The 16459-nt window shown below is 45.4% G+C and overlaps 1 protein-coding gene and 1 long non-coding RNA gene across 6 annotated transcripts in view; both read left to right on the plus strand.

Moving 5' to 3' along the window:
- Window positions 1–555: 555 nt before the first annotated feature.
- Window positions 556–1909, plus strand: LOC133208135 (uncharacterized). The gene is made up of 2 exons (XR_009724260.1): window positions 556–725; window positions 824–1909. It is a non-coding gene; the product is annotated as an uncharacterized LOC133208135 (long non-coding RNA).
- Window positions 1910–6623: 4714 nt separating this feature from the next.
- The window catches only part of WASHC1 (WASH complex subunit 1), a 43349-nt gene continuing 33513 nt past the window's right edge, over window positions 6624–16459 (plus strand). Inside the window, exons 1-2 of one of the 5 annotated variants that reach the window (XM_061345797.1) lie at window positions 6663–6745; window positions 8993–9065. The gene's annotated coding sequence lies outside the window, so the exon portion shown is untranslated. Of the gene's footprint in view, window positions 6746–6994; window positions 7043–8992; window positions 9066–16459 lie in introns of those variants that run through there. The other 4 variants (XM_061345799.1, XM_061345798.1, XM_061345800.1 and 1 more) reach the window with 4 other exon arrangements.

Below are 16459 nucleotides of genomic sequence, written 5' to 3' on the forward strand. Positions count from 1 at the left end.
TGTTTACTTTAAAATTAAGCAAGTATTCTGTCCTGTTAGGAGCGTGATTAAGTGTATGCCTTAGAATACTTGTTGCTTTTCTCTTACGACCATGGCTGTTCTTCGTATTTCTCCCTTTATTTATTTTTTTTTTTAAGGCCTGGTATAGGATGTTTGATCTCTTCCCAGGTAGCCTAGCAGGAATACTCTGTTCAGTTATGCAGGAAGCATGGATTTGATCCCTAACTCTTGTTACCATGCTCCTAGGAATACACGGTTACGAAAATAAAAGCATTAGCCTGCAGCCATACTGCTATGTGCTGTGCTCTCCTCAGATCTCACATGTCACTGAGGTCAGACCTGCTCAGGACTCACAGCGCTGGGGGTGCTGTGGGGATGTGGAAAGGAGACACAGAATAAAAGAATGTGTGGGAATCACTGTCCTCATCTGTGCTCCATGCCAGGGAGTTTCTACTCTCTTACCTATTTCTTTGCTACCTTTTTTCTCCTCAAATTACCATTATTTCATAAATGTGCTTTCTTTTTTTCCCAAGTCAACAAAGGCACTTAACTGAAAGTACACAAATTTGTGCGGATGCAATGCTAAGAATGACATTTTGGAATCTGTAGCTAAAAGTCTTTCCAGTGACACTTAGGATGGAGACCGTTGCAGTCCAGCCTTTCCTTACAGACTTCTTCAAGAGGCATTAATACGAGACATGTGTCCAGTGCAGCTGTAAAAAAAGGTACCATTTTAACCTATGATAGTTACACACAGGTTATTTGATACTCGTGTGCACTGAAGAAGTTGCATTGTTATTGTTAATCATGGTTTTTTTTCCAGCACTGCCTGAGAAGCAGCCACAGCCCAAGCCCTGCATGAAACATTGCAGCCCGCTGTGCCCTGGAGAACTTAACAGTCTGACACGCATTGCAGGCACAGGATGTCAGAAAGGCTCTGGCACGCATGAAGAGTAAGTTATGTGATGCTGGTGAGTGATGTTTAAAGCTGTGATTCCAGGGCTGAGGAGGAGTCTTGGATGATAGGGAAGAAAAGGTAGAACCAGAAGGGGTTGAGGAGGGGAATTTGACAAGAGTGGCAGAGAAGGCAAAAAGGGACAGATTACAGAATCACAGCATCACACAATGGTTTGGGTTGGAAGGGAGCTTAAAGACCATCTAGTTCCAACCCCCTGCTATGGGCAGGGACATCCTCCAGTAGACCAAGTTGCTTAAAGCCCTGTCCAACCTGATGAAGTCAAAGGAGAAGGAAGGGATCCTTCGGGATAATTTATATGAGGCAAGGAGCAGCAGCCTCTCAGTCTTGCAGCCATCACTCAGGTACTGTGCTTATGTTGCATACAGTACATAGCATATTACTTTTGTCTCCCAAATGGCAGAACATGGTTTAGTTATGTCTACATTCAACATTCTGTGAGCATATACTGATGGCTAGCATGCACTCAGAGGAGGTGCTCATTTGTCACCAGACACAGAACAAGGGACAGATGTTCAAGGAGGACAAGGATCCTGCCTGTTCTTCCAAGGCAATGCTATATCAGACCTGAAGCAAAACCTGAGTTCCAAACACTTCTATATGTTAGGTGAGATGAACCCTATGTCCAACTGGAATAGCAAAACATTCCCTTGGATATGAAAAACTGCAAAACAAGAGGGCTGTCTGGAGTAAAATCTGATCTGTTTTCTGGCCCTGTCCTGAGGGTGGAAAAGCAACTCAGCCAGCTCTGCCTGAATATTTGACAAACACTACTCAACAGACTATGAAGTATTTCCAGCGTCTTCAAAATACTCAACCACAGCAGCACTTTGTATGCTCCTCACCTTCGTTTTTACATTTTCCCTTCAGGTTCTGAGTTTCATGTTATTAAATTTTAGTGTAAAACATTGTAATAAATAATAAGTAGTAACATTTTCCATCCTAAAGGTATCAAAGATGGAAAAATATTATTGTTTCCATTTTTCTAGTGAGGAAAGTGAGGCTTTAATTACTTGCCCAAGGTGACTTTGCTCAGTAAAAGACACTGCAGCAAGAGAAAGAGCAAATTAATTTAACGTTTTGAAGGTTGGGATTGTTGGCTTGCTTTTTTTTTTACTTGAGAAAAAGCGGTGGTAGGAAAATGCAGTTTCAAAAAAGCAAAAATAAGTTCAAACATAATGTCTATGTAAAAGGGTTGGCTTTTGCACATGAATTTATGGCTGCAATACAACAGATAAGTGATCAGTTTATGTATAGATAATTGCAATGAGCCTACAGGAAAAAAGAGTTCTGGATTCTGGGCAGGGTGGAAGCACATGAATATTGTGGTGATGGAAAAGCTAACAGGCAGATTAAGCACTCTAGAGTTAGCCAGAGAGCAGCGTGCAAAAGCACAGAAAATCTGATGTGCCTCGAGCAGCTCTGGATCAGCCAGTTGTTCAGAGAGGAGATTCTGTGGGCAGCTAAGACCAAAGCAGAGCATGCAAAGCCTCTCCACAGCCTGCAAGAAGACTGGTGGAAACATCTGGCTTTATTTATTCAATGGGCCAAGAGCAAAAGCAGGTCTGACTGGGGTGTGGGAGGATCCAGGTCACTATCTTGCCGCAGCAGAACAAGTGACTGAAAGTGGCACTGCCACCATGCATACACAGCACCTCTCTTCAGCTCCCCCCTCCCAACTGGTGTTTCCTGCTGGAATTGACTTGGACAATTGCTCTAGGAAAGCCAGGGGGCATTTTCCAAACCAGTAGTTAGCACGTTTCCTAACTGCAAAGCCTCTGCTATGCTGTCATGCATGACCTGGCACACCACAAGGCACTACTTTTTGCACCCTATGGAAAATCTTGTCTTCCTGACTCGCCTCTGTATCAACCTTCCTGTACCTGGGCAACAGTGGGGATTAGTGATCCTTTCATTACGGGAGAAACATACTCTGTGTGATTTTGTTATTGTTGGCTCGGACTTGCCAGTACAAAGCAGTAGCAGGGCAAGCTTGGTGGCCAGAGGTGCCAGTCGGCTCCCATGAGCACAGCCCCTGCTTAAGCAGAAGGATCCTGTCCTCATGACCACTGAAAATGAGCCAGTGAGAGGTTCTGAAATGTAGCCGGTGAACTTCGTTCTGGAGAGAGAAGAGATGGTGTCCGTTTCTTTCTGCCTGGTCTCCACCAGCCAGTATCATGTACTGGGAGATGCAACCAGCCAGAGCCTACTGCTTCTGTGGTTGAACTGAACACTGTATTCAGCAGCTGCTCTACTGATTTGCCTCCAGACCCTTTCTGCACTCTTGTTCACAACCACTTGTGCCTGGATAGATAGGTCTTGCCTTCACAGGAAAGACATTTGATATATGACCAAAGTTGCTGTGACTTACAGCCTCTCACCTACTACCAGTGTCTTTCCAGTGCTTTCTCCAATCCAGTGCTACCATATCACTTGTTATGTGCAGCTTGCTGTACACCTGCTGCTCCATCACCTCTTTGCCTGCCTGGCTTGAGGTTCACTGCTTCCCCTTTCTCCATGTTAGCTCTCTTTTTGCCTTTTAATGGTGGATTATCCAACCTGTTGGCTCTTCTTCCTCAGGGTGGCTGGGAGGGGAACATAGGAAGGGGCTGTGTCAGTCTGCCATCACTTCTTGCTTTCTCTGAATTTGATAAAGGCAGTGAATTGGATTTTTACCCAAGCAGCAGCAAGCATTTGGAGGGCTTTCCGTCAGTGGTATATAAATAAAAGTGAATCAGAATAGATTGGATTGTTGCTTCTTACATCCGCTTCCCTATTTTGTTTTTGACAGGTCCTGACACCCACACACAGGCTCCTTGCTCAGGCTTGGCTAGATGTTTTTTTTGTCTGCTTTGAGTTTTTGGAAGGATTTTTCATTCCTTATAACCTTCTTTCTTCATTGGAGGATTTCAGTAGCTCTTACCCTGGTGCTTAGCTCCTAGGCGTAGTGCCTTTATGCTCTCCATACTGATGGGTCTTACCAGGCCTATCATTAAAACATCACAGAGGCAAGCACTGCACCCTCCTGCAGGCTCATTTCAGAGGGGGGAAGCTGCTGCTGCTGGCTCCTGATCTCGTGTGCAGCTCCACCAGGTCTAACATCACTCCCCTGCTTCAGGCTTATAGAAACATAGGATGGTTTGGATTGGAAGGGACATCAAAAGAGACCTAGTTCCAACACCTGCCATGGGCAGGGACACCTTCCACTAGACCAGGTTGCTCCAAGCCACATCCATCCTGGCCTTGAACACTGCCAGGGATGGACAGTACAGCTTCTCTGTGCAACCTCTCACAGGGAAGAATTTCTTCCTAATATATAATCTAAATCTACTCTCTGCCACTTTAAAGCCATCCCCCCTTGTCCTGTCACTACATGCTCTTGTAAAAAGCCACTCTGTAGCTTTCCTGTAGGCCCCCTTTAGGTACTGGAAGCTGCTGAAATGTCTCCCAAAGCCTTCCCTTCTCCAGGTTGAACAAGCCCAACTCTCAGCATGTTTCCGTAAGAAAGGTGCTCCAGTCCTCTGAGCATCTTCGTGCCCTCCTCTGGACTTGCTTGAGCAGGCCCACGTCCCTCTTGTGTTGGGGGCCCCAGAGCTGAACACAGTACTACAGACAGGGTCTCATGAGAGCAGAGTAGAGGGGCAGGATCACCTCCCTTGACCTGCTGCTCACGCTCCTTTTGATGCAGCCCAGCACACGGTTGGTTTCTGGGCTGTGAGTGCACACTGCTGGGCCATGTTGAGCTTCTCATCACCCACCTCTGCTTCCCATTTCAGAGAAGTGGAGCCAAGCAAAGAATCTGCACAGACAATTTCTGGAATGGATTTACCTTTCTTCCCCCTAATTGAATATGCATGAGTGGGTCCTAATGTGTTCAAGTGCATTCACTGCTTGAAGAGGCTTGCCTCATTGTTTTCCTTGTGTACTGTTTTTAATGCTACATATCAATTACAAATGTTCCCTGTGTGCATTCAAAAACTGGTATTTGCTATTCAAATAGCGTTAAGTTGTAACTGTTTACCTACGTCTTGAGAAATTGTTTCTGATCCTGAAATGGATGAGCATGCAAATACCCCGTCATGTGTAGCACATACCCTTTTAAAATGTGGATTTTTATATTTACAGATGCACTCTTCAAATTCACTTTTCATAAGCATTTGTGCTGGAAGAACCTGGTTGCCTGAATGCATGCATGAAGGACAGTATAAAAACGACACAAGAACAAACAAGTAGAGTGTACTTAAAAATATCCACTATTTTACGACTTCAATTTTTAAATTGCCCAACTCTAAACATGAGCACTGGAGAGAAAACAAGTATATGAGTCAGAGATCCCCCTTTTGCTTGCCATGCTCTGTACATGGCAGCAGAAAAGCAGCCAGGCACAGAAGCAGGGTTGAATGTGGCAATTAAAAAACATCTGTGGGGTTTTACCTAAATCCATGACTCTGCAGCACGTGTCAGGAACTAGAACGAGTGCTGTGCCAACACCACCTTCTCTTTGCAGTGGGGTCCTGATCACAGAACCGGGAGCCCTGGTGAGGGCCCCTCTGTGAAGGCATGCTGAAGGCACATCGCCTCCTCACCAAGGCAACCGCCAGTGCTCCGAGGAGCCTCAGCGGGTCCCTGCCCTGCCTCTGCCCTGTTGTGGGGCAGGCAGATGACTGTCTCCTCCTGCCCACTCCCTGCAACTCAGGCCAGCACAGAGGCTGGGGCACAACAGCCCCATGCAATGCTCCAGGCTTGGGCAAGAGTGGCTGGAAAGCTGCTGGGTGGAACAGGACCTGGGGTGCTGACTGAGAGCTGAACATGAGCAGCTTGTGCCCAGGCAGCCAAGAAGGCCAACAGCATCCTGGCCTGTATAAGAAATAGCGTGGCCAGTAGGGCCAGGGATGTGATTGTCCCCCTGTACTGGGTACTGGTAAGGCTGCACCTCAAATCCTGTGTTCAGTTCTGGGCCCTCACTGCAAGAGAGACATTGAGGTGATGGAGTGGGTCCAGTGAAAGGCAATGAAGCTGATGAAGGGTCTGAAGCACAGGTGTGATGAGGAGCAGCTGAGGGAACTGGGGTGTTTGGTGTGGGGGAGGCTCAGGGGAGAACCTTGTCACTCTACAGCTACCTGAAAAGAGGTTGATAGTGAGGTGGGCAAAGGTCTCCCACATAAGTGACAGGACAAGAGGAAATAGCCTCAAGCTGCAGCAGGGGTGGTTTAGAGTGGATATTAGGAACAAGTTCTTCACAGGGAGGGTGCTCAGGCATTGGCACAGGCTGCCCAGGGTAGTGGTGCAATCACCATCCCTGGGGGTGTTCAGAAATCGTGCAGATGAAGCCGTCGGTTACTTGGTTTAGTGTTGAATTTGGCAGTCCTGCAGTAACAGTAAATTTGATGATCTTAGAGGTGTTTTCCAACCCAGATGCTTCTCTAACACTAAGGAGGGCGGCAGTGCCAGCAGGGGCTCAGGAAGGACACACAACGCAAGGCCATTCCCCATAGTGCTCGGGCAACGCACCGGGCAGGTGGCTCCGGCCTCACAAGACGGCCACTCCGCCCCGCCGCCGGGGGGCGCCTCAGGCACGGCGCCCCGCCCCGCCCCGCCCCGCTCTCCAACTCGCGCACGCGCAGTTCCTCTCCTCACCCGGCTGGGCGGTAAGCTCGCCTTGGCATTCCTGGGACGCCCTAATTGGGCGGAAGTGACGTTAAAGTAAGGGCGGAAGCGGTGCGGGACCCGCTTCCTGCTAGGCGGCAGGGCGTGGTTGGCTGGCGGCAGGTGAGGGGGTGCGCGGCGTGTATGGGAGTGCGCGCTGGGCGGGGCTGGGCCGGGCCGGGCCTCTCTGCCTCCCTCCGCGATCATTTCCACCCTCCGCCGGTCTGCGCCCGGCCCTGGCCCGGTGCGGGCTGGCCCGGCCCGCGGGGACAGCGGAAGGCCAGGGTGCTGGCGGAGCGGGGCAGCTTTGGCTGGACCCGGCGGCGCTCGGAGCCCGGGCTCGGGGAGGTGCCCTCCCCCCTGCGCGGTGGCGGTGCCCTGTGAGGGGCTGTCGAGGGGTCAGCGGCCCGACAGCCCCCGGTGAGACGCTTCTGGTGGCTATAAACTCCGTCTGCTGGGGACCCCGTGAGGTCTTGGTAATGGATGCGAGCGGCAGGCAGGACCTGTTTGGGTGGGACAGCTGGTTTGGAAAGCCTTTTGTTACACTTGCTACGCCGTGCTTCAGCGCTGAGCCGTGGAATTGGTTGGAAAACCCCTCAGGCGGGCATGGAGTATAGGAGTCTCAACTTGGCGGTGGTGTGTGGGACGCTTATACTTAATGTTACGCTTCGGGGATTGAGAAGGGTAATGTCCTCCCTACATGTAGGTTAGGTACCCTGAAGGGATGGACAGCTGGGTGCTGCAGCCTGAAGGGAGTCACAAAAATGAGGAAAAGTTGTCCAAGATAGGAGGTTAGAGAACTCTAGTGTGTGGGTTACATACTTTTCCTCAGAAAGTTAACTAATGGCTTATAACAGAGTTGTGGCTCTCATTCAGAGTTTCACAGAATCATGGAATGGTTTGGGTTAGCAGGGACCTTGAAGATCATCCAGTTCCAAGCCCCCTGCCATGGGCAGGGGCACCTCACATTATACCAGGTTGTTCAAAGCCCTGTCCAACCTGGCCTTGGACTAGTGGCCCTTTTACTATTCCAAGTAATAATTGGTTACTATTAACTATGAACTAATTCAAAGAACATCACAGGTTAAAAAAAGCTTAGCTTCTAGTCCATCAGTGCCTCAACACAGTTTGCTACCTGGAGTACTGACCAATTGGTTTTGATACGAATTGCCTGTAAGTTACACAAAGGCATGTTCCTCACGCTTCTGAACCAATAGCTGTGGTGTTGTAATGATTCTCGAAATAAAAGCACATCAGTGTTTGCAAGGGAATCTAAATGCTGTTGTGATAAATGCTTTCACTGTGGTTTGGTTTTTTTGGTTTTTTTTTTTTTTTTGCCTATGTTCAAAATAAAGAATGAGTCAGGCAACAGTAAAAAGACCACAGGGCTCATAGACTTATCTGTACACATGAAGAAGGGCTGTTAATGGCAGTGAATTTGCATCTAGCAGTAAGTGTCACTAGCCTTTTAGTAATCAACAGAAGTCCTATTATGAGGCTTCCCCCTCTCCTTTTAATTTATTTATTTTCAAATGGTTTAGCTCAAAAGTAGTGGTTGGACAACATCTGGATTTTCCCAAAGGCCTTTTTCAGAAGAGGATCGTTTTCATCCCTGAGAAATTAGGCCAATTCTTGACTGCTTCTAAAATGCAGCTTCCAGCAAGGAGGTGGGATAGTGCCAGCTGTGGTTGTGGCACTTCATGTGATTCAGGCAAATGTCAGCTCAGAGTTTGCTTGAGATTACCTATTTATTTCATTTAGGTTGTGCAGCAGGTGTTCCTGGCAGTGATTTGCAGTCAGATCGACCTACCCTGGAGTAGATGAGGGAGAGGCTGCACCTGTGCCTATTTCTTGCCAGTTCCATGAAATACAGAACCTCCCTTGAGTAGTGAAAGGAAGTGGAGCGGACAGTGCTGCTTTTGCCAGAGGCAACAGCTGGAAGTTAAATGACTTTGACATGTCCTTGTAGAGCCTTTTTACTTTTCAGTTGTCCAGGGAATCAAGAGGTCCTCCAGTCAACTGCCCCTCACTTGGGCTTTCTTTAACCAAGTTAGCTAAGGGCTGGTAAGTTCTCCTGATACTTGGTTATGTTTGTCTTGTCTTGAGCAGTAAAGCTGGGAGGTAAAAGCTGCCTGATATACCTCTGTATTCCTGGGATGCTTTGCTATGGGAGGAAACAGATGCACCTGTAAAGAAATCTCAGGCAGAAAAATGCCTGAGGCAGTCCCAGAGCAGAACAGGCTGGTAGTCTTAGCATCTGCCCTTCTTCTATCACTCTGGATATTTAAACTGATTTTTTAATATTGTGTAGTATGAGTTTATCTTCATTCCTTAACATTAAAAGTGCTGTTTTCTCTTCTCTCAACTCAGGAGTTCATTGGCAAGAAAACCAAAAGCAGAGTCCCTGGGAAGTACTCCGCAGTCTGGGTTCTGGTCATACCAGGTAACTGCAGTCACTGCACACTAAGTGAGCAGTAAAAGAGAAGGGTAGAAATTGAGGGCTGGGGGAAAATAGTACTGAGATAAGCCTGAAAGCAGGGCAGATTTATAAATATATATATATAGAGATTTTAGATTAAAGGTGGTATGCAGAGGAAGAAGAGGATTACGTCTGAAATTGTAATGTTTCACATGGCAGTGGTGTATGAGCTTAAAGGGAATCGTTTCTGTCACTCAAAAAGCAATTTCTGTAGCTAACCAGCTCTGCTTAGACCCCTTCACAAGATAACCTTTGCCAGAAAATAACCCATCCAGCAGTTTCTTTAGTGGGTTATTGATTCCCAAGGTGTCATTCATTTGACCCAGCTTTTTGTCAGCTCCTGTCTTCCAGGCCACACTGTAGGGCTGTTCCTTCTAGCAAATGTGAGTTGGCTTGAAGAACCTGTTAGTGAGTTTCCCTCATGTCATCTTGCAGAAATGTAAGCATTCCCTTTGCTTTTCAGGTGTATAAGACAGAGAGGAATTGCTTTGGTTGCCAGTTTGATTTGGTTGCTGCCTTCATTAAATATCATCTGTTGTAACATTGGGAGGGGGATATGGGAGCTATACAACTCCAGGACTTTGGAGCAAAGGGTACTGAATGTGGGTGTGAAAAATAGGACATAGTTAGGGTTTGTAGCAGTGAAATGTGTCAGTGGTCAGATCTGCAGCTAAGGTCACTCTTCAGAGACTGAAGCTGATTTTGCACTAGAGAATTAGGGAGAAAAAATAACTGGATCTTTTTGCTTGTTCATTTGGGGGTGGTTTTGTTTGGGGTTTTCTTTTTGTGTTTTTTGTTTTGTTTTGTTTTTAGCAAGGTGCTGTGTTTTTTGAATTATGTATTTGTTGTTGTGGTAAGATTGTAAGAGTGAGCAGCTCCTCATTTTTCTGAACCAAACATTCTACAGGAAGTTCTGCAGCAGCGTTTCAGCTAGCCTGCTTTTGGAACTCTAGTATTTAAGAGAATTCACTGCAGGGAAATGGCCCTCCAACAGACTTTTGGCATAGCTTGTGGCTTCTTTGTACTTTAGGCATACAAATTCAAAGCACCCCCATTTAAGAGCTGTGTCTTGGACGTTTGGGTTTAGCTGGGCTATTTGCTTAGGCTTCTTTCATAGTAAATAATGAGGGGAAGGGAAAGCAGGCAGTTAATTAGTGCAGTGCTTTTGGTCAGTTGTAGGTGCCTACCTTAGAATCAGATCAGTTGTTCATTAGAGCACCTGATTGTCTCAATTAATGATGAGAGCCAAAGGTAGCAGTTGCAGAGTTATCTGATTAGCTTTAGATATCAACATCTGCCTGTCAAAATGAGCTGTATGTTTCCAGCTGAAGAAAGTCAGTTTCGGCCTGTGCTTAGAGGACAGGGCTTTCTCAGCAAGGTGATGCAGCCTGCAGTTTAGTGCCTCATGGCAGGGAGGGCTGCTGTCTATCTCACAAAGCCAAGCGCTGTGTTGAGAGGGAAGACTGTCTTCAAGTCAGTAGTGGCTTAGAGGCCATCTTAGCTTGTGGAGTGGAGAGGATTGAAGTGCACCTCTAAATTAAGTCTCTACCTTTCAGATTCTCTTTAAAAAATAATTTAATGCAGTAGCATTCCGTCTTCTCGTTAGTTGATGACATTTGATTTTACACGATGCATCTTGAAATCTCAGGTATTTTGCAGTTTGCCAGGGAGTTGCATATGCTGTTGTAAAACTGGGCTCTGAGATCTCACATCTTGATTCTTTCTATTTAGCCTGAGTGGAATAGGGCTATCTAGTTTGTGACAAACCAACAAATTTAAGTGGCTCTGAGGCATTTTTAGGGCTCATTTGAAAATAATCACCAAGTCTGTTGATGTATTTGATCCAAGAGATGATGCTGCTGGTGGGAAAACAAATCCTTCAGTTCATATGTATTTAGTTACTTGTCAATAATGTCTTTGCCTTAATGTCATGTTCTCATAGATTTCATCTGTCTTTAGTAGGTGCAATAATTGTTCATTTCAAAACAATGTCTGAGACAAAAGTTTTAGCAGTCCCTGGCTTCTTGAGAAGGAGCTGCCTTAAATAGAGGACTCATGCTTTCAGAAGTAGATTTTTGACAGTGCTTTTCCTTTGGTAGATACTTACAGATAGCCTTTCATTCCAGAAACAGCAGGATAGGACAAACATGTAAGTAGCAATGGGTGGTTTTTTTGTGTCTGACACAACCCATCACCCAGGAAGCATGCTTCTATCAGACACCCAGTTTACAGACACTGTCAGTAAGCCACTCTTATTGCAAAGCAGCCTATTTATTGTGTTGCCTCTGCCACTTAAGGAATTAACTAGGGGGGAAAAATGGTATTTTAGATGCAGTTTTCCTACCAGTCTCTCTTGCTGTTTCCAGAAGTGAGCGTCTTCGTTGCATTACCTTAATACTTTAATACCTTTTTCTAATACAATATTAGTAGTCAATTGGTTGAACAAAATATATACTTGAAATTGACTGGATCTGGGGTATCTTTCATGCAGATCCCAAGGTATGTTGGATTGAACTAGACAGCTTTAGTAGTACATAGATTGAGCTAACATAGGCAACCAGCACTGTAGCTGATGTGGTGCAACACAATGTTCTTTTGGTACCTGGGTGTGTGAGCTACTGCATATGTGGTAACTGCCAGCAATCTCCATGGATATGGAGAATTTAGGGGATTATATCACTGGGTAATCAGTGGCTGCATACCAGTGCAGAAGAAAAAGCTTTTGCTTTTCCTGCAGCTGCTGCTGGGACAGTTGAGATGGGACTGCTTCAGTGATGGAATTCCCTTCTGCCATTTCCAAGCAGAATATCAGCCAACAAGGCCAGGTTGTTCAGTGTATGAAATGCAGTGTGAGCCCCTGAGTCCTGCTGAGTATCAGATCAGGGTGCTACGAGATGTCTAGTAACATGAGCACCTTGGTAGAGTGCAGCCTGCTATGGGGCCTAATTATGGTCTTATTAATGCTTTCTTTCATCATTGCCTTCCAGCCTTCAGATGGTGATTAGACCTATTTATAGGGGCAGAGTTCCTTAATATTCAGCAGAGTGCACCTTTTGCCAATCAAATCAGTACCATCTGCATCTTTGATTGCTGCTTAATAACACTGTAGAACGTGGTTAATTAAAAAATATAAATAGACTTTTCATCCTCTTAACTTATCAAAGTGCTTCTTTCCTCCTCCCTTCCCCTGCTGCCCCCCTGGAAAAGGTAAAGTTGGCTTAGCACAGGGACTGTGAACCTCTTGTCTCTGCTGGAAATCCTGCCCTCCTACCCAGGATAGTTACCTGCTGCGTGCTCTGCTGGAGGACTACATTTCAACCCCTCCAGTGAATGTCAGCACAAGGCAGAACAATCACTTGCTGCACAATAAAACAAGACTTGCATCTAGGCTCTTGTGCTGCCATTTACCATCAGCATGTAAGGAACTTGCAGTTTTCGTTTCAGTTGCATGTCTACATCTGTGTGAATGCATGTGTACGCACTGCCTTATTGTGTCACTTAACAGGAGGAGCATATGCAATGACATGTTTTGTTGTCTAGCACTTTAAGTCTCTCAAATACAGTCCCCTGGCTTTGCAGCTGGTAAACCCACAGGAATGTGCTTTGTGTGTCTGTGGAGTGCAGGGTGATACAATTATCTTTATTTTATTTATTCCTTGGAGGAGTTTATTATGATATTTTGTTGGAATGGCTTCTTGGCAAGCTTCTGGTACAAGCAAGGTATGACTGGAATATGCCAGCAGATTTGTTCATGAGCTGAAATTCTGTGGGAAGCCCGTGCAGAAAGTAAGAGAATAAGGACGATGCAGCAATATATTAAGTATGGTACTAGAGAATTCTGTAGTGAAGTGTACAATAGTAGAAGTTTGTGATGAGACATTGTAGCAGCTGTGAGCTTTCTGAGCTCTAAAAGCTGCGTTTAGTTATTGAGAGCAATGTGCTGATTTAGTATGCTACATTGGAGCAGAGGAAAGTGAGAATAACAGAGATCTGGTATTGTCAGCCTGGATGGGACAACATTTGTCCAGGTAAACATGGTAGAAAGTATTATGTGTAAGAAATTACTGTCAGTGAGGAATTCAGGGTGACTTCTTACTGAGAATCAAATTATAGGTATGACATTCCTTTATCAGAAGAGATGGCATCTTGTGAGATAAGCTATGCCCAAGGCCTGCCTCTACTTCAAGAGTGTTTAATCTGTAGTTCATTTGTGATTTGGTCTGTTCCCACTGTGGAGCCATACTTGTGGTATTGTTATAGTGGTATGTGATGAGGGCTATGCAGACTTGCCTGCTATTGCATATTCCTGGTATCTCTGTCCTCACAGGTGGCTACAAGGCACTGATCTTTTATTAGAGCCCTACAAAAGAGACACATAGGGCTGGAAATAGCCTGTCACTTCTTGGCCATGTTACTGTATGTGGGAATTCAAGGCCTTGAGCCCATGCTGCATTTCCAGCGTAGTGATAGTAGCAGCAGCAGCACAGTAATTGCTGGAACAGCCCTTGTATCTTTGAAGAATACTCACTGATTTTTTTTCAAAGTATTTAAGCACTTTTGTCCCCTGAGCCTTCTTTTTTTAATCCCTTGCAGCATGTTAAGGAAGCAAGTAGCATTGGTGACTTGCTTCATTCTCGCTTTATTTTCAGAGCAGAGTAGGCACCTGGTAAGCAGTCTCTGTCTGTGTTGAGGGCAGCCAAATTATTTTCTTAATGTTGCCTTGTTTACATTCCCTTGAAAAGTGAAGGTATTTTCTGGGGAGTTCTGTTTGTAGATAATCTCCATGATTGATCCTCCATAGATCAGTATTTTCTAACGAACTTGCAGAAGTGTTGCTTCTTTTATAGACTTCGGTCTGTGGCCAGTTCTTTTGGGTTTAGCCTTGACATAAAGGAGTTTTATTCTTCAGTCTAGGGGTGCCCAAGAGGTGAGCAAAGTGGGTGGAGTGTTTCTCTAACTGATCCAGAGCAGTGAATTGTATACTTACTTTTCTGGGTTCAGAACCACAAATCTCTATGTAGCCATCAGAGTATTATATTTGGCTGTGGTGATTGAACAGTTGCTGGTTCCAAATACCTGAAAACCCTGGGGTGCTCAGCTTGTATCTGTCCTGGTGTAAAGGCTTTTGGAAAGGTAAGACAGTCTGGTGGAGGCTGCATTTCCCACTGCTGTTGGTTTGCTAATTTTGCTAGTGTGAATGTTGGAACTGAGGAGAGCAGCTTTGGGCACAGAAGGATAGTCACCATCCCTGATGAGTTTTGTACCAGCTTGCTTGAGGTTAAAGGCATAGACAGCTTAAGGCAAAAGTGCAAATCTGAGCACTTGCTAGCTCTAGTCAGAACTTCCAAATTGGGATATAGCACTCGTAAGCAGGTGGTGCAGTGAGAAAGCATCCTTTTTTTCTTTGTTTGCAATTTAATAAGGCAAATGAGGTTATTATATAACACCAGAACACATTTGTCTTGATCATGAACACTGACATAGAAAAAATAATTGAATGAAGAGTGGCTGGAGCCCCCAGATGCTGCAGTTCTTTTCTAGAGCCTCTTTGATCACAAAAAAAGCACAGTGTTGCTATTTCTTCTGCCTTGTGTGACCCACAGGTGGCACACCACTAATGATGAAATCTCTTGGGTGATCTGACATCTGCTTTTCTGAATCATACTTGCTTTGGGGTTTTGTGTGCCCATTTCTCACTGTAGCATCAGAGTATTTCATGTCAGCCATCATAATTCCAGGATGCTGTACTTTCTGCTGAAACACACCAGCTGCTTCTTTAAGATTCTAGAGTGTTACTGGAACCAGTTTGTTGCTTTGCTGGAAATCACTTCCATGGATACGATATGAACAGTTTATTCACACCTTTGTTCTGTATGTAACATGAAGGCTTGGCATCCACTGGTCAGGGTGGAAAAGTTGAGATATTTCTAATATATGGCACTTGTAATAACTAATTCTCATAATGAAGTATGGCAAGGAAATGCGCTGCTTCCTTCTCAGTACACTGGAGGTTGAGATAAAGGAAGAATAAGTCTTGTGGAGTGCCATTCAGGCTTTGCTTTCCTCCTTGACTTTTGTCCCTATTAAAATGTCCCTTGTTCCTGCAGTCCCTGTCTGTTACGGGAGGCAATCCTGCTTTTATTCAAAGCCTATGGTCAGGCCTCTAAGTCTTTAGAAAACTGACTTGTTTCTCCAGTTAGCTTGGTCACAAGAGGTAATATATAGCAGCTACAGCATGGGATTTTGCCCGAGTCTGATCATTCAGAAGGCTGTTGCTGGTTTTCCCTCTTTCTTGCTATGAATCCCTCATTTGTTACCTTGCACAGAAAGAATTGTCTCTTGCATCTAACTTTGGCAGCAGTTCCCACAGAGTCTGAACACATTTCTTTTTAAGAAAGGTGAGCATCTGGAGCTTGTTTGAGAGTTCTGCGTTGAGAGCCTATGAAACTGAAACCGAAGTTTACTGACAGCTGAACTGTGACAGTGTGAGCAGGAGCACCCAGGGCTTTTCCTGCTTCGCCCCACTACTTCTTGCTCCTCTCTTTGCAAGGGAGCAGTGGGACCTAAAGGACAGTCTGTAGTTTTTGACTGCAGGGAAGGAAACATGTTTGGTAGTAGTTAGGGCAGTGCTGCGTCTGAGTGTGAGCATCTGTCAGCAGCTGAACTGAGCTTTGCTTTAGAAAGGTCTCCAAGAGAATTAGGATTGGTGAAGGTCTGGGAAGTCAATAGTGAGGCTGTATAATTTCATCTGGCCTTAAGAGGTGAAAAGCTTGACCTTCTCACCCTGCAGGGCAGGATTACCATTACATGGTAATGGTTTTGATAGCGAAGCAGGTTTCAGAAGTCCCCTTCTTCCCACTCTGCTTCATGTCTGGGCAATTACAGCTCTTTATCTGTCTGCTGTAAATTGGGTCATTGAACTGATCTGAGTTAAAAATAGGAATCCCAAACATCAGCATCACTGATGCAAGAAAAGAGTTGTGACCAGTGGCAGGGAGGATCATAAACTCATGTTGCTGCTGAAGCCAAAGTATCTCATAACTGCACACTTGCTGTGTTAGCTGTTTGCTTTTGTTCTGCATTGTCAGTCAAATAGGAGATTTGAAAGCAAAAGACTTCAAGCTTGGTTGTGGTCAGCAGATCAAAAAATGCCATCTCCAAATTAGCTGTGCTCCTCTCAGATTAGCTTGTATGCCTTACAAGTCTAAATAATTTCCTGTCTGATGAATAGGCCCAGTCAAGAAGACTAATCAGTGTGCAAACATTGCTGCTGAAGAATGTGGGTACAGTCTGACTGCCAGTGATGCATGAAGTGAAACAGAGTAAGTCTAGGCTTCCTGCAGCAGAGCCAGGTCCTC

The sequence above is a fragment of the Neopsephotus bourkii genome, unplaced genomic scaffold (genome assembly GCF_033783945.1).
Source record: "Neopsephotus bourkii isolate Nb327-2 ecotype Australia unplaced genomic scaffold, CSIRO-AGI_Nbou_v1 NB_244, whole genome shotgun sequence".
Taxonomy (NCBI): Eukaryota; Metazoa; Chordata; class Aves; order Psittaciformes; family Psittacidae; genus Neopsephotus; species Neopsephotus bourkii.